Source organism: Primulina tabacum, chromosome 11, assembly GCF_025594145.1.
Source record: "Primulina tabacum isolate GXHZ01 chromosome 11, ASM2559414v2, whole genome shotgun sequence".
In the NCBI taxonomy this organism is placed as follows: Eukaryota; Viridiplantae; Streptophyta; class Magnoliopsida; order Lamiales; family Gesneriaceae; genus Primulina; species Primulina tabacum.
Window position 1 is genome coordinate 20,386,537 of NC_134560.1, and position 25,163 is coordinate 20,411,699.

Consider the following 25,163-nt stretch of genomic DNA (forward strand, 5'->3'; position numbering starts at 1 on the left):
TTTCAAAAATGAAAACTTGAAAACTCTCTGAAGTTTGTCTCGGTTTCTTTCTTCCAAATTCTGAAGACAATGAAGATTTATTTTCATTTAACATGCATTGTGGGAACCCGGGCTCTAACTCAATTTTTTTCGGGATTAATCGGATCCTCGTTCAAAAGTACGGGTCAAAATTTTGCTTTTAACGTTAAATCAAATGTTTACAACTCAAGCACAATATAATTCTATATTCATTTCATTACAACAAACATAATATACATGCCTCGTTTTATTCATATTCTACAAACCAGTATTTAAGTACAGTACATGTCAAAAGTACAACTACTAGTTCCTTTGCTACGCCCGTGATCACCACGCTATGTCCATCTCTCATCTCTGTCGCGACCCTGATCCTGCCCCACATGTTGTTATGCATACATACAGACATAACAACAGCCGGAAACTCCGGTGAGAACAAATCCCAGTATAAAACATGTATGCATGCTAATACATAATCATAAATCATGCATGAAAGCAATAACAATGGGTTCCATAGTCTATGAAACCAATCTATATGAGCATGCAATTCAAATCAAATCATGTCTTGACTCGACTCGACTCTACTCTAGGGATCCCGGTGTGAATAAGACGTCACTGTCTATCACCTACCCTCCCAATCGGGGTAACTGTACGTCTTATTCTTAGACTTCGGTCATGTCTGTATCGAATGTCTACAATCGGATTGAATCTGATCCGAAGCGTCGATACCACCGAACGTCTAGTTTAGCAAGTCTGCTAATGACTCTCCTATCTTAATGCTTGAATATAAATCTATAAACAAGACATAATAATAATCAAAGATAAATAACAAATCTAGAATGTGATTTAGGGAAACTCCAACCAAGTCTGATTCGAGTCGTATCTCCCGAATTCACATGAATTATACCTTTCGTCGCACAATCTCTGTCGATGTCGAAGTCTTGATGTCAAAGTTGCCAATACAAATCTGAAATGGCATCATCAATGTACATTCTATCAAGCTCTAGTACACTTCAATACACATAGGAATCAATATTACATTTCAATGCATTTCAACGGCATAACAGCGGATTCTCGACATACCGATCAACTTAAACAATAAGAATTTCAACCTATATCAACAAACCATAATCCTCAACTCATAACTAACATAATATACTCGTTAGCATCTCGAAATCTGCAGAAATCGGAATAAGTATATGCCGGAAATTGAGAACAATGACATACGATATCATTTCTTCAATCCGTTTACGTTTCTACGATGTACAAAATCTCCAGAACATATATCTCTACTCAAATCATCATTCCTCCAACATATAGATTTCGAAACTTGCTGGAAATGAACAATACTTACATCCCTTTGTAGCACTTGATGAGAGGAGCGATAATTTATGTTTGGATTGAAGTTGGGATGGTTAAATCTTGCACAAGCTAGCTTTGGAGATGAAAGAGCCTTCCCTTTCCTCTCACTCTCTCCCTCGATTCCTGACTGATGGAATTGCTGAAATGAAGACTCAGTACAATTATATATATATATATATGCCATGTGTCTTCATAGAATTCAAAGGTGGATTTCTCGCATGCAGCACCGCGGGTGCGGTCACTCTTCATCGCGGGTGCGCTGTGCCCACGGCATGCCTTTCATTTTCTGAAATTCGACGACCGCGGGTGCGGTACATATAAGACCGCGGGTGCGGTTACGTTTGCACCGCGGGTGCGGTGTCATTTCTGTAATTAATTCCCAACTCTCTGTCCATCAACCGCGGGTGCACTCTGTCTTGGACCGCGGGTGCGGTGACCCTACTGTAAAATGACCAATTTTCTGTCAATGCACCGCGGGTGCGGTGCTTCTCTAGGCGCGGGTGCGGTCCCTTTCTTCAAGCAACACTTCATCTTTTCATTTTATCCACATACAATCTAGGGCATTACATTTCTCCCCCTCTTAGATATTAGTTCGTCCTCGAACGTGAAATCAATAAATCAAAGTATGTAAAAACAGCAGTAAAATCAAAAGCTGAATAAATACTCACATCATGAGAATAACTCGGGATATTTCTGTTTCATATCTGCTTCTGTCTCCCAAGTCGCTTCCTCGGTGCCATGACGATTCCACTGAACTTTCTCACTATTGGAATAGTCTTCGTTCTGAGCTGTTTCTCTTTCCGATCAAGAATCTGTATCGGTTGTTCAACATAACTCAATGTCTGATCCAGCTCAGCTTCGTCAAGTCGAATGACATGAGAACAATCTGGCATGTATCTACGCAGCATCGATACATGAAAAACGTCATGTATCCCGGATAGAGAAGGAGGAAGAGCCAGTCGATATGCTCGATCGCCAATCTTCTCAAGAATCTCGTATGGACCGATGTATCTAGGAGACAATTTCCAACGTTTGCCAAATCTGACAATGCCGCTGAAGGGAGAAATCTTCAAGAATACTCTGTCTCCTTCTTCAAATACAAGCGGTCTACGTCTGATATTGGCATATTTGGCTTGCCTATCCTGTGCCGTCTTCATTCGCTTCTGAATGATCTTCACCTTCTCAGTCATTTCCCGAATCATATCAGGCCTAAGTTCTGGTACTTCATATATATCATCCCAGTACAACGGAGATCTACACTTCTTGCCATACAATGCTTCAAACGGTGCCATCTCTATGCTCGTTTGATAGCTGTTGTTGTACGAGAATTCACATAACGGTAGTGAATCTTGCCAACTAGTGCCAAAGTCTAGCACTACAGCTCTCAACATATCCTCTAAAGTCTGGATAGTCCGCTCTTACTGTCCATCTGTCTGGGGATGATAAGCAGTGCTCAGGTGCAATGTCGTACCTAAAGCCTGCTGCAGACTGTGCCAAAAGTGAGAAGTGAATCGTGGATCACGATCTGATACGATAGACTTCGGCACACCATGTAATCTGACTACCTCTCGGACATAAATCTCAGCCATCTGATCATGTCTGTACATCATTCTGTGCGGAATAAAACACGCTGATTTAGGTCAATCTATCAATAATGACACAAATCGCGTCACAGCCCCGGGATGATCGAGGTAACTTGGTCACGAAATCCATGGAAATGTGATCCCATTTCCATTCAGGAATAGACAAACTCTGAAGTAAACCTCCGGGCTTCTTTCTTTCGGCCTTCACCTGTTGGCAATTTAAGCACTTAGACACATATTCGGCAATATCTGATTTCATCTGTTTCCACCAGAATTGTGTCTTCAAATCATTGTACATTTTCCTGCCACCAGGATGAGTACTAAACCGACTACAGTGCACTTCTGACATAATCTGTTGTTTCAATTCCGAAACATCTGGCACTACAAGACAGCCATTTACGTACAGAACAAACTCACGTACCTTATATTCAGACTTATGTCCTGATCTGACCATCTGAATTGATTGTTGTATATTCTGATATGTTCTTTGTGCCTCTTTAATCCTCATAATCAAATCTGGCTCAACTTGAATCGAAGCAAGTCTCAGCGGTCTACTATCTATGTCAAATGCTAAACCAGACAAACAACAATCTTTAACTAAATTCGAAACACCTATCGTCGATAAGGATAGGGCACAAACCTTTCGACTCAAGGCATCTGCTGCTGCATTTGACTTCCCTGGATAGTACTTGATCTCGCAATCAAAATCTTTCAGTAGATCAAGCCATCTACGCTGCCTCATGTTCAACTCTGACTGAGAAAACAGATACTTCAAGCTTTTATGGTCAGAGTAAATCTCAAATTCCTCACCATAAAGATAATGACGCCAAATCTTCAATGCAAAAACAATAACCGCTAATTCAAGATCATGAATTGGGTATCGAATCTCGTGTGGCTTCAGCTGTCTAGAGGCATATGCAATCACATGACCCCGCTGCATAAGAACACATCCCAGCCCTCTGTGAGATGCATCACAATATACAACAAAATCGCCAGTACCTGAAGGAATCATCAAGACAGGTGCACTGGTCAGCCTCTTCTTCAACTCTAGAAAGCTAGACTCACACTCCTCAGACCATACAAATGGCGCATTCTTCTGTGTCAACAGGGTAATCGGCTTCGCAATACATGAGAAATCTTTGATGAAGCGTCTATAGTACCCTGCTAGACCCATGAAACTGCGTATCTCAGGCACCGAAGTCGGTCTCGGCCAACTAATCACAGCTTCAACTTTACTCGAATCCACAGAAATATCATCTCCAGATATGATATGACCCAAAAAGACAACATGTCTCAGCCAAAACTCACACTTTGACAGTTTAGCATACAATCTTTCATTTCTCAATGTTTGCAACACAATTCTCAAATGATTAGCATGCTCATCCAAATTCTTGGAATACACCAAAATATCATCAATAAAAACAATCACAAACTCATCTAAATATCTCTGAAAGACGCGGTTCATCAGTCCCATAAACACCGCTGGAGCATTCTTTAAACCAAAAGGCATGACAATAAATTCATAATGTCCATACCTGGTTCGAAATGCTGTCTTTGGTATATCAATATCTCGTACTCGCAGCTGGTGATATCCAGATCTCATATCGATCTTGGAATAGATAGATGATCCCTGCAATTGATCAAATAAGTCGTCGATACGAGGCAAAGGATATTTGTTCTTTATCGTTGCCTTGTTCAGCTGCCTGTAATCTATACACAATCTCATAGAACAGTCTTTCTTTCGCACAAATAGCACTGGTGCGCCCCAAGGAGACACACTAGGTCTGATATATCCCTTGGCTAGAAGATCTTCTAGTTGTGCTTTCAGTTCTTTCAATTCTATCGGCGCCATCCTATACGGAGCTCTCGAAATAGGAACGGTACCTGGAATAAGATCAATACTGAAATCTACCTCTCGGGCTGGGGGTAACACTGGGATCTCAACTGGAAATACATCTGCAAACTCCCATACTACGGGCAAATCTGCCAATGCCGAGCTTGATTTCTGTTGATCTACAGAATAAATGAGGAACCACTCTGCTCCTTTCTGCAGCAATCTTCTCATAGTCAAAGCAGACACTAAGGGAATCCGAGATCTGGAACCCTTACCGTTGAATTTCCACTCCTCTGTCATTTCAGGTCTGAATCTGACAATCTTGTGAAAACAATCTACGGTGGCTCTGTACTTGGTTAGCATATCAATCGCAACAATACAATCAAAATCAGCCAACCCAAGAACAATGCAATCTAAGTCAATCTCATGACCCTCTAATTGTAATATACAATTTCTAACTGTAGTCACAGATATCAGACCATTTCCAACGGAGAAGAAATAGACACTACAGTGGACAATGACTCGACAGGAAATACATGTGTCAATGCAAAACGTTCTGATATTAATGTATGTGATGCACCTGTATCTATCAATACATATGCAGGATACCCGCAAAGAAAACAGTTACCTGCAATCACATCGTCTGGTGCACCTTGGGCTTTCTCTTCCGTCAATGCAAACACCTGAGATTGTTGTCTGGGAGGTTGGCTCACTGTCTGGCCACCTCTAGCTCTAGGTTGAGACTGTGTAGGCGTGGGCTTGAAGGAATGGACAGACGAAGCTTGCCTCTCAGGCTGAGTCACTGATGCTGATGACCCTGCACTCTGAAATCTCTGTGCACCTCTCTGGGGACAGACTCTGGCGAAATGTCCCTGTTGCTTACATATGTTACATCTGTCCATCACTCCCTGACACTGCTCTGTGGCATGTCGGCATCCACAAGTAGTACAATATACACCTGTCACATCTGTACTCTGGCCAGGACCTCTCTGTCTTGACCCACTGGAGCTCGATGAACTGCTCCCTGCTCTCTTGAACTGCTTACCCTTAGCTTTCAGAAAATCCTTCTTGCCACTACTACTGCTTCCACTATCAAATCGAGGCGGAGGTGGTGGAAACTGGGCGGCGGGCTGTGGCGGTCTCTGACTCTGAGCACCATAGGAAGCCCCTCGCTGTCTAATCAAGCCAGCCTCTGCTCCTTTCGCTCTGTTCAGTGCATCAGAAAAAGTGTTAGGTCGTCCCGTGTTCACCAAAGTAAAGATGTCAGGGTTTAAGCTGTTGATGAACTAGTCTGCGACCGCTTCGTCATTTCCTGCCACGTGTGGCGCAAATCGGAGCAAAGAAGAAAACTTGGCAACATACTCTTCTATGTTCCACTGCCCCTGTCTCAAGTTGGCAAATTCGGCCACTTTGTCTTTCGATACGACACTGGAAAGAAACGTTGATAAAATTCATCTTTAAATACTTTCCAAGTAATATCGATACCTCTATGCTCCAGGGCTCGTTTCGTTGTAAGCCACCAACTTTTTGCCACTTCTTGTAATTGATGCCCAACCAGCTTCACTCTACGTTCATCTGTATAGGAAAGTGATTCAAATAACATCTCTATATCATCCAACCAGCTTTCGCAATCCGCTGCATTCTTAGTGCCTTTCAAAGTCGGAGGTCGGAATGACTTAAACCGTTTCAACAGAGTCTCCATCGGGGTAGCGGTTACGTCCATCTGGGTACCTGACGTACTCCCCTGTTCTGGCACTTGTCTTGCAGCTGGTTGCGGTATCCTTCTAGGCGGCATATCTGATTATCAAACAGATTAGGATACAATCTATACAATCTGTCTCAGCCCTCCTCTGATCATATACCTCTGATCCAGAATCGGTTCTGATTCAGACTTGACAAGTATACGCTGTAAATCAACTCAGATACAATACAACATATAATAGGGAAAGCCTTAAATCATGCTAATACATCAAAAGCAAGGAAGAAGACTCGATCTAACCCGCTCATTCTATTCTATCTCAGTCTACAGAACCTACTGCTCTGATACCACCTGTTGTGGGAACCCGGGCTCTAACTCAATTCTTTTCGGGATTAATCGGATCCTCGTTCAAAAGTACGGGTCAAAATTTTGCTTTTAACGTTAAATCAAATGTTTACAACTCAAGGACAATATAATTCTATATTCATTTTATTACAACAAACATAATATACATGCCTCATTTTATTCATATTCTACAAACCAGTATTTAAGTACAGTACATGTCAAAAGTACAACTACTAGTTCCTTTGCTACGCCCGTGATCACCACGCTATGTCCATCTCTCATCTCTGTCGCGACCCTGATCCTGCCCCACATGTTGTTATGCACACATATAGACATAACAACATCCGGAAACTCCGGTGAGAACAAATCCCAGTATAAAACATGTATGCATGCTAATACATAATCATAACTCATGCATGAAAGCAATAACAATGGGTTCCATAGTCTATGAAACCAATCTATATGAGCATGCAATTCATGTCTGTATCGTCTTTTTCTTAGACTTCGGTCATGTCTGTATCGAATGTCTACAATCGGATTGAATCTTTTCCGAAGCGTCGATACCACCGAACGTCTAGTTTAGCAAGTCTGCTAATGACTCTCCTATCTCAATGCTTGAATATAAATCTATAAACAAGACATAAAAATAATCAAAGATAAATAACAAATCTAGTATGTGATTTAGGGAAACTCCAACCAAGTCTGATTCGAGTCGTATCTCCCGAATTCACATGAATTATACCTTTCGTCGCACAATCTCTGTCGATGTCGAAGTCTCGATGTCAAAGTTTCCAATACAAATCTGAAATGGCATCATCAATGTACATTCTATCAAGATCTAGTACACTTCAATACACATAGATATCAATATTACATTTCAATGCATTTCGACGGCATAACGGCGGATTCTCGATATACCGATCAACTTAAACAATAAGAATTTCAACCTATATCAACAAACCATAATCCTCAACTCATAACTAACATAATATACTCGTTAGCATCTCGAAATCTGCAGAAATCGGAATAAGTATATGCTGGAAATTGAGAACAATGACATACGATATCATTTCTTCAATCCGTTTACGTTTCTACGATGTACAAAATCTCCAGAACATATATCTCTACTCAAATCATCATTCCTCCAACATATAGATTTTGAAACATGCTGGAAATGAACAATACTTACATCCCTTTGTAGCACTTGATGAGAGGAGATATAATTTATGTTTGGGTTGAAGTTGGGATGGTTAAATCTTGCACAAGCTAGCTTTGGAGATGAAAGAGCCTTCCCTTTCCTCTCACTCTCTCCCTCGATTCCTGACTGATGGAATTGCTGAAATGAAGACTCAGCACAATTATATATATATATATGCCATGTGTCTTCATAGAATTCAAAGGTGGATTTCTCGCATGCAGCACCGCGGGTGCGCTGTGCCCATGGCATGCCTTTCATTTTCTGAAATTCGACGACCGCGGGTGCGGTACATATAAGACCGCGGGTGCGGTGACATTACCGCGGGTGCGGTTACATTTGCACCACGGGTGCGGTGTCATTTCTGTAATTAATTCCCAACTCTCTGTCCATCAACCGCGGGTGCACTCTGTCTTGGACCGCGGGTGCGGTGACCCTACTGTAAAATGACCAATTTTCTGTCCATGCACCGCGGGTGCGGTGCTTCTCTAGGCGCGGGTGCGGTTCCTTTCTTCAAGCAACACTTCATCTTTTTATTTTATCCACATACAATCTAGGGCATTACATGCATGTCAAGCCATGTGGCATCCTTCTTTAAGCAGCACGTCTCGCGCATATGCGCGACCTTCCTCAACGCATATGCGCGAGACCTACTGGTCTCATCGCATCAAAATCTTTTGCTCGCGCATATGCGCGCCCTGACCCCGCGCATATGCGCGAGACCTACTGTGTCGGCACTTGTATCTTTCAACTGCTCGTGCATATGCGCGTCCTCTTCTCGCGCATATGCGCGAGGTTCTCTACCATGCTCGCGCATATGCACGCCTCATGGTCGCGCATATGCGCGAGGGGTTCTGTCCTCGCACAATTCAAATCACATGCTTTACCAAATCTGGTCTCGGAGTGGTCCGTCTATAATCACATCAATTCATAATCAATAGTCACAGATTAAAAGAATAAAAATCTCGGGCATTACACTAGGGTTTTCTTTTTATTTAAAATGCTAAGTGGGCTCAGGTGTGGTTTGAGGCATTAATTATTTAAAATAGATCCTTGTTAATCTAGGCCTATTAAAGAATAAATTAAATACATAATTAGTTCACTAGAAATTTGAAACAATATTTAAAAATATTTGGCGCCCCTCGTTTCTAATATCGTAAACCCGAAACTTCTTATTTTCTTAACAAAAGTTCGTTACCGATTAAGTTCGTCCCTTACTATAAATAAATTTTCCGCTTTCCTATTTTGGATTACTAATTCCCAAGTTTCCTAACTATAAATTTTTAAAAATAGAAACTTATCAAAATCGTCTCGGGGTCTCTCGCATTTCCATACATCGCGTATTTGACTGCAGAAAGTTCACATTTATAACAATTGGTTAAACATTCATTCAATCATGCCGATATTTAAACATACCTTTAAACCACTTATTTAAATAAACTTCTAATTAATTTTCATGCATGCATGTGGTTAGTGTGTTCGGGTTTTCGGGCAATACAATTCCACCCCCCTCAAAAGAATTTCGTCCTCAAAATCAGTACTCACCGATAAGATCTGGGTAGCGACTTCCGACTCCTCATGTTGTTCTCAGTCTCCCAAGTAGCTTGCTCTTATGAATGATTCAGCTGAAAGGGATCGTTTAAGGTGCCCGAAATACGCAACGGAAGTTTCAAAATATTTTTCATACAAGAAATTGAGCACCTTAAACACTAAGATGTGTAGCAAATACAACACATAATGACATTCATAGAGTGTTTTAGAAAAATAACCTATCAATCTCTTAAGATTGATGATGGCTCCAACCAAGTTGTAAAAAACTTTGGCTCTTGATAGGTAGACAAATCTACAAGCCTCCTTTGAGTACTCCTTGCTCAAAATCAAGCCCACCACCAACAAAGAAGATCCCCTCTAATTTTACACTATAAAAATTAGAGGATTTTTCTTTGAGAAGTGTATATTTTCTTCAACAATTGAAGAACAAAAATTGAAGGGAAAAATGAGGCTAAAATTTCGGCCAAAGGGGGGAAAGAAAGGGGTTGGAAGACTTTTCTTGGTGCTTAAAAAAATGAATAAAGTGCATGAGCATGCCATGCAATATTTTATGAAAAAGTTTCCTCCAACCCTTCACCTCCCTTGCATGCTTTTTACTTGGACTTGTAACAATTACAAGGCCCATGAACTTTTATTTAAATGTCTCAAACACATTTGACACCACTTAAACTTTACTTGAATTTGCTCAAGCCCACTAGTTGAATAATTATTTCTAATTGGACTCTACAAGGCACAATGTTGTTTAATTAATTCAACACTTGAATTAATTTAATTATTTGGACTCTACTGGGTCCACTAGTGTTTAATTAATTCAACACTTGAATTAATTTAATTTAGTCCATAATAATGTTTATGAAAATCACAATTTTCAAAGACATTATTCACTTGGTCAATTTTTAATTTAGGAACACTTCTACAAATTAAAAGTTACATTCTCGTTATAAAATTCATACTTCTAATTTTCATTGTGCTTATAAACTCCTTTATAAGCCGTTCAACACATTGAACTAATTTCCTTCTCAACGGCTGTTAGAGTAGGTGCCCGTCGAGCCAAGTGTTGGCCTAGTGTTCACAATGAAATTCTATGTATAAACAATCTTTATTTTAATAATATTTGAAATTATTATTGGCACATCTTTATGTGTATACCCATGCTAGTTGCATAGATAAAGCCCTTGAATATACAAATAGTAGAAAGAATATGAGATGCTCATATGATGAGTATCATGAAACTCATATTTGGAATACTGTATATTCTAAACGGTTCCTAGTCGATTCAGCCGCCGCTAAGAAGGATATAGGCCGCTCGAGTTCGAGACTAGTATCTGCGATGTGAGTACCATGTTTCATTGGTAGGGGACATTGTGATATCCGAGCATGCAGATAGGTGCTCCTGGTAGAGTGCACTGAACAACCCTCCATAAAGGACTTTCCAAGTAGTTCTCACTTATCGAGTGGAAACGTCCTAGTTTATGGTTGTACACCATTAGTCCTTATGACCCGGGACCACATTGAGACTCTATGTGCTAGCATTACACTTTGACTTGTTTACCGACTCTTAAGGGGTCATCAGATGGCAAGGTATGGTGTTTTGTCAAAACATATAGGAGTCGATGCATTGTAGTCGGGGATTCACCGCTTACCTTCGGGTATGGATATCCTATGTGTTCTCATGTGTATGTAGGTTGAAATCTCTAATCAGAGTATGGTGCTAATTATGAAAGGGGTTTCATAGATTACACCATCGATGCAACTACGACATGACACATTGTGAAGGGCCTAAAACTCCTTTCTTGAAAATTTGCGGAAAATTAAAAATTTTCTTTTTAAAAGAACTTAAATGGCCTCATTCATAAAATCACTGGGGAATCAAGTTCAATGTTTAAAATAATAGCAGCGGAAGAAAATAAAGTTTTGCCAACAATAACAACTTAAAAATTATCCAACGACTGATAAAAATTGTTTGCGGAATAAAATAACAACTGCTGCACTGAGGTCCTTGGGTGCCACTACTGCCGACCCAAGCTGGCTCACTGGTCCCCGCCCTCGGCCCTGGCCTCATCAGTACCTACAACAATCAAGTCTAGTGAGCCTAAAGACTCAGCATGCATATATCGCAGGTAACGAGAAAAAATCTGAATTTAAAATATGCATGGGATAAAATATCATGTCCTGAGGCATACTGAAAATAATCTGTACTGAGCAATTATAATACGTGCATAATTGAACTGGAAATCACTGTAAAAATATTTGCTCCTTGGAGCCTGTACTGAAATATCTGGTAAAATTTTCTGTTGAGATTATGTTTTACGCCTGTGGCCACTGCACTAAGCTGAACTGATCGGTAACTGGCTACCGGGGAGGCTGAAACTGAACTGAGCTGGCCGATCACTGGCGACCGGGTGGTACCATACTGAACTGATCGGTCACTGGCGACCGTATAAAATAACACTCCCACATAGTGAATGAACCACAAGCCATATCGCATAAATCTCAAAAATAATCATTTTCTATTTAATGCACGTAAAATAATTAACTGGCATAATGAAAATGTCCCGTAATTTTACCAACTGGATTGGATTGGATCGTTCCCAGGCTCGGTGCAACCTAACTATGCCATGAAAATTATGCAATAGCTTAAACTTGACCAACTATGCAATTTACGTTGAAAAGATGCGACTATGACGCCTAATGACTTCGCATTTAATCATGACTCTGAGACAACCTGAACCGACACTGAACCGACGTATAGTCATGATTAAAATACGCTGAAAAATCATAAAATAATGTTCATAAAATGATAGGGTCGAAATCTAGGTGGAATGGAGGCCAAAACACGAAACGCTCTTTCGAGAGTCAATTTGGCACATTGCACCGTAAATTCTCGTACGACCTCGAAAATGATCCGAATGACAAACGGTCAAAAACATGACCTTCCTAACTCAATGAGGCACTGTACAGTCCAAGGCCATGGGCTAAAAGCCAACCAAGAACTCAAACAAGCCTTCTAAACGACACAGCAACTTGCTGTAATTTCCAGCAGCTGCGCAACTACAAGACTTGCGTTGGTTTCGAGACTATCGTCCATTAGGGGAGTGAACCACCGACCAGAGACAATTATCAACATCCCGAGGAATGATTTGAACCATGGCTAAGGGCCCTAGGCCAGCCACAATCCGCATCACACCAAAACTCAACCGAAGGGTCCAACCGAGAGCAACGTGCATGCGTGTGTAGTGTTTATGCTATGATCGATGTCTCGTGTCATTACAATGGCCATTTGATTGACCATGGCACGATCTAGACATCTAGGAGCATGATATGAACCGTGGCTAAGGGCCATAGGCCAACCAAGATCCACACCAAGCAAATACAAACCGAAACCATATGCTGAACAAAGGAAGAAGCCGAATGGGGAAAGGGGTTGTTTTGATGTTTTGATTAAAAACTGAGGGGCCATGGACCAAGCCACCAAAAGGGCAACTTAGTCACGTCTTAGACATGCTAGGGGAGTGATCCAACCATGGCTAAGAGCCCTTAGGGCAGCCAAGATCCGATCCAACCCCTTGACACAAAAACTGAAATTTCGAAACACAAATCTGCGCCTATGGGAACTTGCTGTCATTCTGAATTTCCAGCAAGCATGGGGCTGGTTTGAATGGACCAAAATGGTCCTAATGCATCCTATTACGTGTCTAGGAGTCGCCTTGGGAGCCTGGAGTCGAACCAATCACCTGAAACTCACAAACCAAGAAAAACGTGAAGCTTGCCAAGGAAAAACGAAAATTCTGCATGTGTTGTTCCAAAATGTTTTGACATGTATCTCGGTTTTTGCTTGAATAAACATGATCATGTACTGAAAAATAAATGATAATATGACTTGATTGAGGTTTGAAAGAAATCTAGACATGCCTGGTTTCGTTTCGAAAGAAAACGAACGAAACGACGACGACGCGGCACGGAGGAGATGGAGCGCTTCTTGTCTACCTTTCTTGCTCTCGATTTTTCTCCCTTTCTCCCTAGCTATTATTCACGTTTTTTCTACTGAAAAGGGGTCTGATTTCACTCTGAATTTTCGAAAATGAGAGGGGGGAAAAATGGTTAGGAGGGTGAGGGAAGTGGGTGCAAGATATAAGGAAAGAATCAAGACCAAGTCTTCTCATTTTTGAATTTTGAATTATGGTTTGATATCAAATTAGTTGGTGGATGCTTCTAGGAGGTGTGGCCGATTTTTTTGCTTATTTTCTAGTCTAGGATATGTCCATTTATTTAATTAAATTGTGCTCCCAAAAATCCTAGAATTATCCTACTAATTACATGCAAAGAATTGGTCAAAGTTGATGAGTTGGAATGAATTGCTTAATAAATCCAAGGGGCCGAAATCATGCTAATAAAATGAGTGGGAAGTGTTGGTTATCTAGTGTACTAATAATCCTTGAAAGCCTTACTAATCCTTTAAATAATTTTAGTGAGCTAACCCCTTAATTTAATAACTTAAATGAGTTCATTTCTTAATCACCTCAAATAATTAAATTAAATTCTCAAACCTCCCTTTCTAACTTAAATGAACTTGGTTGCTAGCTAAATTAACTTCTGGAAATATTTCTCGAATCTTAAATTCTATGTCAAAACTCCAACTCCGGTCCGGCCTCACTGAAATAACTGAAATGCTAAAAATCAAACTACTGAACTGAAATAATGAATAATTAACTTCAAATAAATGCATTTAAAATAATTATGCAATGAAGTCAATTAAATTTAGAAATCTAGAATTATGCATTGCTTATACGTAGACTGATTTACGGGTGCTACAATCCTTCCCCCCTTAAAATAAATTTCGTCCTCGAAATTAGAACTCACTGAATAACTCTGGGTATCGACTTCTCATCTCCGGCTCAGACTCCCACGTATCTTCCTCCTCTGAATGGTTGAGCCATTTGACTTTGACTCGCTTAACGAGCTTGTTCCGAAGTTTCTTCTCCTGTCTGTCTAGGATCTGCACGGGTCTCTCCTCATAAGATAAGTTCGGAGTAAGCTGCAACGGCTCGAAATTCAGCACATGCGAAGGATTTGCCATATACTTCCTCAGCATGGAGACGTGAAAGACATTGTGTACTCCGGCCAGATTCGGCGGAAAAGCCACACGATAAGCAAGCGTCCCAACTCTGTCAAGGATCTCAAACGGTCCAATGAATCTCGGACTGAGCTTCCCTTTCTTGCCAATTCTCATGACACCCTTCATAGGTGCCACTTTCACGAAGACATGATCGCCCACTGCAAACTCTAAGTCTCTCCTACGCTGATCGGCATAACTCTTCTGTCGGCTCTGAGCAGTCCTCATCCTATCACGGATCTTGACTACTACATCTGCTGCCTGCTGAACAATCTCTGGACCCAACTCTGCTCTCTCTCCTACTTCATCCCAATGAATAGGAGATCTACACTTGCGGCCATACAGCGCCTCATACGGAGCCATACCTATAGACGACTGGAAACTGTTGTTATAGGTGAACTCTACCAATGGTAAGTTCGACTCCCAACTCCCAGAGAAATCAATGACGCAAGCGTGAAGAAGATCCTCCAAAATCTGAATAACTCGCTCTGACTGCCCATCCATCTGCGGATGGAAAGCTGTGCTAAACAGCAACTTCGTACCCAAAGTCGAATGCAAGCTCTTCCAAAATGAGGAAGTGAATCTGGGATCTCTGTCGGATACGATAGAAACCGGAATACCATGGAGTCGGACTATCTCTCGGATATACAGCTCTGCATACTGAATCATGGTGAAAGTCGTCTTAATAGGCAAGAAGTGCGCTGATTTGGTAAGACGATCAACAATCACCCAAATAGCATTCGATCCTCTGGCTGACCTCGGCAATCCGGTCACAAAGTCCATGGTAATGTTCTCCCACTTCCACTCGGGAATAGGAAGAGGCTTGAGCAAACATGCTGGTCTCTGATGCTCGGCCTTCACTAACTGGCAAGTCAGGCACTCGGATACAAAACGCCTGATGTCCTTCTTCATCCCTGGCCACCAATACAATAGCTGCAGATCTTTGTACATCTTCGTACTCCCAGGGTGAATGGAGTACGGGGACGTATGGGCCTCTGATAAGATGTTTGCTCGGATAGAATCACTGCTGAGAACCCATATCCTATCTCGGTATCTCACAATACCGTCGCTGACTGTATACAAAACACTGCCCTTGGCTTCATCTCTCTTCTTCCACTGTGCCAACTGCTCATCTGCAGTCTGACCACTGCGAATACGGTCCAAAAGGGAAGACTGAATGGTCAAGGTAGATAGACGAGGAACTCTACCTCGAGGGTAAGTCTCAAGATCAAACTTCTGCATCTCAATCTGAAGAGGTTTCTGAATCGTCAAGTGAGCCATCACTGCGACTTTCCTGCTCAAAGCATCCGCAACTACATTAGCTTTACCCGGGTGGTAGCTAATGTCACAATCGTAGTCTTTCACAAGCTCCAATCAACGCCTCTGACGCATGTTCAGCTCCTTCTGCGTAAAGAAATACTTAAGGCTTTTGTGGTCGGTAAAGATCTGACACTTCTCTCCATACAGATAGTGCCTCCAAATCTTCAAAGCAAAAACTACGGCCGCTAACTCCAGATCATGGGTAGGGTAATTCTTCTCATGAATTTTCAGCTGTCGAGAAGCATACGCTATCACTCTCCCATGCTGCATCAAAACTGCACCTAAACCAAGCTTCGAAGCATCGGTATAAAGGACAAACTCGCCGAATCCTGACGATACAGCCAAAACGGGTGCTGAGATAAGAGCTTGCTTCAAAGTATCGAAGCTCTTCTGACACTCCTCGCTCCACACAAACTTCACATTTTTCTTGGTCAGTGCTGTGAGTGGAACGGCAATGGATGAGAATCCCTGAATGAACTTCCTGTAATATCCTGCTAGCCCAAGAAAACTTCGGATCTCTGATGCATTCTGAGGCACAACCCAATCTCTGACTGCTGCAACTTTCGCCGGGTCTACCTCAATGCCACTGCTAGAAACAATGTGGCCCAAGAACGCCACCTTCTCTAACCAGAATTCGTACTTACTGAACTTTGCGAATAGTTTATGTTTCTGCAATGTCTGCAACACTGTGGTCAGATGCCTGCTGTGCTCCTCCCGACTCTTGGAGTAGACGAGAATGTCATCTATGAACACTATCACAAACTAGTCGAGGTACGGTTGAAATACGCGATTCATTAGATCCATGAAGATCGCTGGCGCATTCGTCAGACCGAACGGCATCACTAGGAACTCGTAGTGGCCATAACGAGTCCTGAAAGCTGTCTTCGAGACATCAGCATCTCTCACCCTCAACTGGTGATAACCGGAACGCAGATCTATCTTGGAGAAAATCGAAGCTCCCTGAAACTGGTCAAACAGATCCTCAATCCTCGGCAGTGGGTATTTATTCTTCACTGTAACCCTGTTAAACTCCCTGTAGTCAATGCAAAGCCTCATCGAGCAATCCTTCTTTTTCACAAATAAGACCGGCACGCCCCATGGAGAAAAGCTCGGGCGAATGAACTCCTTGTCGAGAAGTTCCTGAATCTGCTTCTTAAGCTCTGCCATCTCTGTCGGTGCTAGTCGGTATGGCGCTTTGGATATCGTAGCCGTACCTGGCATAAGATCAATGGAAAACTCAACCTCTCTCTCGGGTGGCATACCAGAGACGTCTTCGGGAAAAACGTCTAAGAAATCTCTGACAATCGGAACATCTGAGGCTGACTGGCTGGGTTCCTCGGGGAAAGATAAAAAAGTCGCTAGAAATGCCCGACACCCTCTATGCATGAGTTTCCTAGCCTGAACATAAGGAATAATGCGCGGTAAAGGAAAGTACCTGTCCGGCTCAAATAAGAACTGCTCCATTCCAGGCGGTCGGACAAGAACAGATCTCCGCTGGAAGTCTATCAACACTCTGTTCCTCAATAGCCAGTCCATCCCTAGGATGATGTCAAATTCCGGCATCGGTAGCACAATCAGATCCGCATAAACAAGATTACCGTGCAACTCAAGGTCTATATCTCGGATAACATTGGTAGCTGTCATCTCCTCGCCTGACGGCAATACTACTGAAAAGGCTGTATCTAGCCCAATGGTCTGGATCTTGAGGAAGTTAGCAAAGACCTCCGAAATAAACTAGTGAGTGGCCCCTGAATCTATCAAGGCCTTGGTAGCGGAACCAGATATAAAAATTCTCCCTGAAAGATCGGAACTCTAAGTTGAATCCCACTACAAGATCTAAACTTATAGACATGCAAAGGTCAAGGTTCCTCTAGCTTAATTTCCCCGAAATAAATCTGAGTAGTGCATGCAATCCTATAATAGTTCTAAGTTCAAAATCTAAATCCCGATTCCCAAAACACGGAAATTCAAATAATAGCTTAAAGTTTAAAGGTACCTATCAACAACATAGTCTCCGGGTTGGTTTCCGCGGCATGGAGAGCAAAAACTCTGCCTTGGGTAGGCAGATTCCTCTGAGGGCAATGCAGCAATATGTGGTCTGGACTGCCACACTTAAAACACTTTCCTGAGCCAGCCATACATGCTCCAGGATGGCGACGTGAGCACCTGGGACAAACTGGGTGCTCCTGAGTCCTCGAGGCTGGGCGTCCCCGCTGCTGCTGCTGCTGCTGCTGCTGGCCTCGGTTCCTGGGCGGTCCATGAAAAGGCCTCTTATTCTGCTGCTGATGCTGATGAGGAGGAGGGCGGTGTGGTGCCTGGACTGGGCGCTTGCCCTGGCGATCCCTCTCGATATCTCGCAGATCCTGCTCTGCGGCTAAGGCCTTGGAGACGGCAATCTCATAAGTAGCAGGGTCAGATACCCTAACATCCCGGCGCAAGATTGGCCGTAAACCCACCAGGAAGTGCATCAGCTTGGCTCTGGCATCATTCGCGATCAGGGGCACAAAGTGACAGCCCCTCTCGAACTTACGGATGAACTCCGTAACCGTCATATCCCCCTGTCTCAGGCTCATGAACTCGGTGGTCAGCCTGGTGCGAACCTCCTCAGCAAAATACTTGGAGTAGAAAACCTCCGTAAAGCGGGTCCAAGAAAGTGTAGCCAAGGTCAGGGCTACCGAAGCTCCTTCCCACCATAAGCGGGCGTCTCCAGTGAACAGGTAGGTGGCACATCGGACTCGGTCTGCATCTCCCAGCTCCATGAACTCGAAGATAACCTCGAGGGATTTGATCTATCCCTCGGCAACCATGGGGTCAGATGTCCCAGAGAATTCCTTCGGGCGCATCTTCATGAATCGCTCATAAACAGCCTCGGGCCCTGTCGGCCTTGCTGCGGCTGCGGCTACGGCATTGCCCCCCGCAAACTGTGCGAAGAACTGTGCCATCCCAGCTAACATCTGGGCACTCATGTCCGGTGGTGGCGGTGGAGGAGGTGGTAGGTCTCCCTCCGGTCTACGTTCCTCCCTGTCCTCTCGGCGAGGCTCCTCCTCTCTGTTGCGCTCTAAAATGCGTCTAGGGGGCATACTGTTCCAACATAACCCATACGTAACTAACATGCATAATTCCATAATTTATTTTAAATGAACTCTGAAATACTGAAAATCTGGAAGCATGCTGACAAACTAATTCATGCTTTAACTAAAATGCTGAACAAAATGCTGAATTGAAAAACTTACAGACCAAAGGCGTGGCTTCGTGAGCTTCTCGCGGTCAGTAGTAGTGAAACCCTATACAGAACCTGGCTCTGATACCAACTGTGAAGGGCCTAAAACTCCTTTCTTGAAAATTTGCGGAAAATTAAAAATTTTCTTTTTAAAAGAACTTAAATGGCCTCATTCATAAAATCACTGGGGAATCAAGTTCAATGTTTAAAATAATAGCAGCGGAAGAAAATAAAGTTTTGCCAACAATAACAACTTAAAAATTATCCAATGACTGATAAAAATTGTTTGCGGAATAAAATAACACCTGCTGCACTGAGGTCCTCGGGTGCCACTACTGCCGACCCAAGCTGGCTCACTGGTCCCCGCCCTCGGCCCTGGCCTCATCAGTACCTACAACAATCAAGTCTAGTGAGCCTAAAGACTCAACATGCATATATCGCGCGTAACGAGAAAAAATCTGAATTTATAATATGCATGGGATAAAATATCATGTCCTGAGGCATACTGAAAATAATCTGTACTGAGCAATTATAATACGTGCATAATTGAACTGGAAATCACTGTAAAAATATTTGCTCCTTGGAGCCTGTACTGAAATATCTGGTAAAATTTTCTGTTGAGATTATGTTTTACGCCTGTGGCCACTGCACTAAGCTGAACTGATCGGTAACTGGCTACCGGGGAGTCAAAACACGAAACGCTCTTTCGAGAGTCAATTTGGCACATTGCACCGTAAATTCTCGTACGACCTCGAAAATGATCCGAATGACAAACGGTCGAAAACATGACCTTCCTAACTCAATGAGGCACTGTCCAGTCCAAGGCCATGGGCTAAAAGCCAACCAAAAACTCAAACAAGCCTTCTAAAAGACACAGCAACTTGCTGTAATTTCCAGCAGCTGCGCAACTACAAGACTTGCGTTGGTTTCGAGACTATCGGCCATTAGGGGAGTGAACCACTGACCAGAGACTCTTACCAACATCCCAAGGAATGATTTGAACCATGTCTAAGGGCCCTAGGCCCGCCACAATCCGCATCACACCAAAACTCAACCGAAGGGTCCAACCGAGAGCAACGTGCATGCGTGTCTAGTGTTTATGCTATGATCGATGTCTCGTGTCATTCCAATGGCCATTTGATTGACCATGGCACGATCTAGACATCTAGGAGCATGATATGAACCGTGGCTAAGGGCCACAGGCCAACCAAGATCCACACCAAGCAAACACAAACCGAAACCATATGCTGAACAAAGGAAGAAGCCGAATGGGGAAAGGGGCTGTTTCGATGTTTTGATTAAAAACCGAGGGGCCATGGACCAAGCCACCAAAAGGGCAACTTAGTCATGTCTTAGACATGCTAGGGGAGTGATCCAACCATGGCTAAGAGCCCTTAGGGCAGCCAAGATCAGATCCAACCCCTTGACACAAAAACTGAAATTTCGAAACACAAATCTGCGCCTATGGGAACTTGCTGTCATTCTGAATTTCCAGCAAGCATGGGGCTGGTTTGAATGGACCAAAATGGTCCTAATGCATTCTATTACGTGTCTAGGAGTCGCCTTGGGAGCCTGGAGTCGAACCAATCACCTGAAACTCACAAACCAAGAAAAACGTGAAGCTTGCCAAGGAAAAACGAAAATTCTGCATGTGTTGTTCCAAAATGTTTTGACATGTATCTCGGTTTTTGCTTGAATAAACATGATCATGTACTGAAAAATAAATGATAATATGACTTGATTGAGGTTTGAAAGAAATCTAGACATGCCTGGTTTCGTTTCGAAAGAAAACGAACGAAACGACGACGACGCGGCACGTAGGAGATGGAGCGCTTCTTGTCTACCTTTCTTGCTCTCGATTTTTCTCCCTTTCTCCCTAGCTATTATTCACGTTTTTTCTACTGAAAAGGGGTCTGATTTCACTCTGAATTTTCGAAAATGAGAGGGGGGAAAAATGGTTAGGAGGGTGAGGGAAGTGGGTGCAAGATATAAGGAAAGAATCAAGACCAAGTCTTCTCATTTTTGAATTTTGAATTATGGTTTGATATCAAATGAGTTGGTGGATGCTTCTAGGAGGTAGTGGCCGATTTTTTTGCTTATTTTCTAGTCTAGGATATGTCCATTTATTTAATTAAATTGTGCTCCCAAAAATCCTAGAATTATCCTACTAATTACATGCAAAGAATTGGTCAAAGTTGATGAGTTGGAATGAATTGCTTAATAAATCCAAGGGGCCGAAATCATGCTAATAAAATGAGTGGGAAGTGTTGGTTATCTAGTCAACTAATAATCCTTGAAAGCCTTACTAATCCTTTAAATAATTTTAGTGAGCTAACCCCTTAATTTAATAACTTAAATGAGTTCATTTCTTAATCACCTCAAATAATTAAATTAAATTCTCAAACCTCCCTTTCTAACTTAAATGAACTTGGTTGCTAGCTAAATTAACTTCTGGAAATATTTCTCGAATCTTAAATTCTATGTCAAAACTCCAACTCTAGTCCGGCCTCACTGAAATAACTGAAATGCTAAAAATCAAACTACTGAACTGAAATAATGAATAATTAACTTCAAATAAATGCATTTAAAATAATTATGCAATGAAGTCAATTAAATTTAGAAATCTAGAATTATGCATGGCTTATACGTAGACTGATTTACGGGTGCTACACACATAGTATCGATTCATTGCTAACTCTCGATACACCAATGGTTGTCGAATCGGTCGGGATATATGAGTTGAAGGGACCGTACTGTACGCTACCAATAATTGAATGGTTCTTTCAGGCACTATCATTTGATACCTAGGGAATCATGTAAACGATGCTGCTAGGCGTTTAACATGATTGGTTGGGTACTATAAGACTTGAGTTCTGACGTTCTTGTTATCAAGGAGTTGATAAGTAAGAATGGAGCAATTGGAGGATGCTCATATAAGGACATGTTTAGTCCGAATCACATGGAGATGTGAACCCACGGCTAGTTGTATCAATAAACCATTGAGGGTCACACAAGTGCTAACTTTCTAGATCCCGTTGAGAAGTAAAATAGTTCAATGTGTTGAACGGCTTATAAAGGAGTTTATAAGCGTAAATAAAAATAGAAGTATGACTTCTATAAGGAGAATGTAACTTTTAATTTGAGGAAGTGTTCCTAAATTAAAAGTTGGGCAAACGAGTAATGTATTTGAAAATTGTGATTTTCATATACATTATTATGGACTAAATTAAATTAATTCAAGTGTTGAATTAATTAAACACTAGTTGACCTAATAGAGTCAAAATAATTAAATTAATTCAAGTGTTGGATTAATTAAATAACATTGGGCCTTGTTGAGCCCAATTAGAAATAATTATTGAACTAGTGGGCTTGAGTAAAATCAAGTAAAGTTTTAAATGGACTCAAATGTGTTTGAGACATTTAAATAAAGTTCATGGGCTTTGTAAATGTTATAAGCCCACTCAAAAGCATGCAAGGGAGGCGAAGAGTTGGGAGGCAACTTTTTCAAATAACAAGGCTTGTGTCTAACATGCTTGATTCAACTTTTTCCACAACAAAAAAAAAAAAAAACTCTCCTCCCTCTCTCCTCTCCACACCATGGCCGAAATTTTGAGGGTGATTCTCCACCATTTTTGCTTCTTCAATTGTTGATGAAAGCACATACTTCTCAATGAAAAATGCTCTAATTTTTCTAGTGCAAAATTAGAGTGGTTCTAGCTTGTTGGTGCTGGACCTAATTTTGAAGGAAAGATTCAAGAACAAGGTGAAGCTTGTAGATTGCCATCCTTTGAAGAGCTTAGTTGTTTGACAACTAAGTTGGAGCCATCATCAATCCATTGTGATTGATAGGTATATTTTTCTTAACATCCTATGTATGACAAAGGTGTTTTGTATTTGCTGCACACTAGTACATGTGGTGTTCGGTTTTTGCCCTAAAATTAAATTTTGAAACTTCTGTTGCGCATTAGAACACCTAAAATCGATTCATTTCAAGTGGTATCATTAGCTAAGGGTACTAGTCTTTTTAGCATATACATGATATTATATTGAGGTCGATTTCTAACCGCATGAGATGATTTGTTGCAACGAATTCAAGGCCGAATTGGGGGGGGTTTTGGGCAGCAATTTGCTGCCCATTTCGGGCAGCTTGGGCTGCCCGAGGGGATGCCTGAAACGGGCAGCAAGGGCAGCCCTTCGGCTGCCCGAACAACCCCTATCTTTTAAATAAAAAAAAATATTTTGCATGTTGGCCGGAATCCGGCGGCGGAGCTCCGGCGACGGCGATGACGGCTAGGGTTTTCAAAAGTTATTTTGAAATATCAAAGTGTCATGTGCCTTGAGTTGTTGGGCTATTAGATGGCTAACATATTTGTAAATTTAAATGGGCCAAAATGTTTTTGGTGAAAAATGAATTTTTTGGGCCCTTAATTTTAAATTTACAAAAGTTGCAAATATTTTCTCATAAAATAAATAATTGAAATTGGACTTTAATTATTTATAGTAAATGGTGATTTACAAGAAATTCGGTTATAAATAAATTAATTAGAAAGTAGACAAAGGAGTTTGTATACTTTGTTAATTTAGTTTATAATCGTGGCGGTTAGTGATTGGATCAAGATATATAATATTGGATCAATTAATTATTGTGATAATTAATTGATGGTGTATGATATGTGATATTATGCATAAAGGATGATCAAAAGCCCAAGCCCAATTTGCTAGGCGAATGCTAGGATATTTTGTGTTGAATGATTGTAATAATTATCAAATTTCAAGTGGGCTTGGTTTATGGCCCGTTCCCACCCCCATGAGATGTATCCCTATTTGCCATGGATATTTATTTGTAAATATTAGTATAGTGGATGATCAAGATTGGAAGATGAAGGCCATGATGATTATGAAGATCTAAGACATGTAAATATTGGAAGCTAATGTAATAGTTGCATTTGCATCTCTTGCATTACCCTAGGATTGGACCTAGGCCCGTGTTTAGCTCACACGGGCCATTAGTATTGGGGTGATTGATCATCCTTGTTTGTTTACTGTTTATAATATATGCAAGATATGTTATAAATAATGAGTATGTGCGTTATTATTATGATAATAACAAGGTTGCATGAATCCGGCAAACATACGATCAAACATGGCGAGCTTTTAAATAAAATTAATGATGAGACCTTTCAAAATTAAAAAACCTTCATTTTGAATAAGATTCAAAATTAATATCAAGCCCGAAAAGGAGAATTATAAATTTGTTTATAATTTTCATGTCTTCCATCGACAATGGGTGCATGATGAACGCTACACGTGCTTGGGGCTCGGCTCATATTATTGGGGGGCCCTGGGTGCCGGAAAGCTGTGACATCCATTGACATGGTGATGTGAACTACGTGGAACTCCCATGATTTCGGCTCATATTATTGAGGGAACTCATGGGGACCGTCCATTAAGTTTCAACATCGATGGGTAAGGTTTGACACGTGAAGATGAACGACGTCATATTATTGGGTCCTAATCAAACGTGAGACAAAAGTTTACGTAGAGAGTTGCATGGAGATGCAATTGGAAACTACCTTTTAGGAATTGTGATTGGATGATATTATTCGGGATCATAATTCGCTAATTGGACCTTACGTACCTACTGAGGAAAGGAGTTTCCCGTTTTCACTAGAGGGTAGTGAAAGATGTCAAAACAGTGGGAGTAAACATTTATAAAGTAAAAGTCCATACTTTATATCTTACTAAAAATTTTAAAATAGTCATCAACATTTATTTGTTTTACTTTTCAGTACAAATTGACAATGTCTTCGATACGCAATCCATTATCTGCAATACTCGAAAAACACATATTAACTGGACCTAATTACCTCACTTGGCTAAGAAACTTGAAAATCGTCTTGAATTCAGAAAGGATAGCATATACACT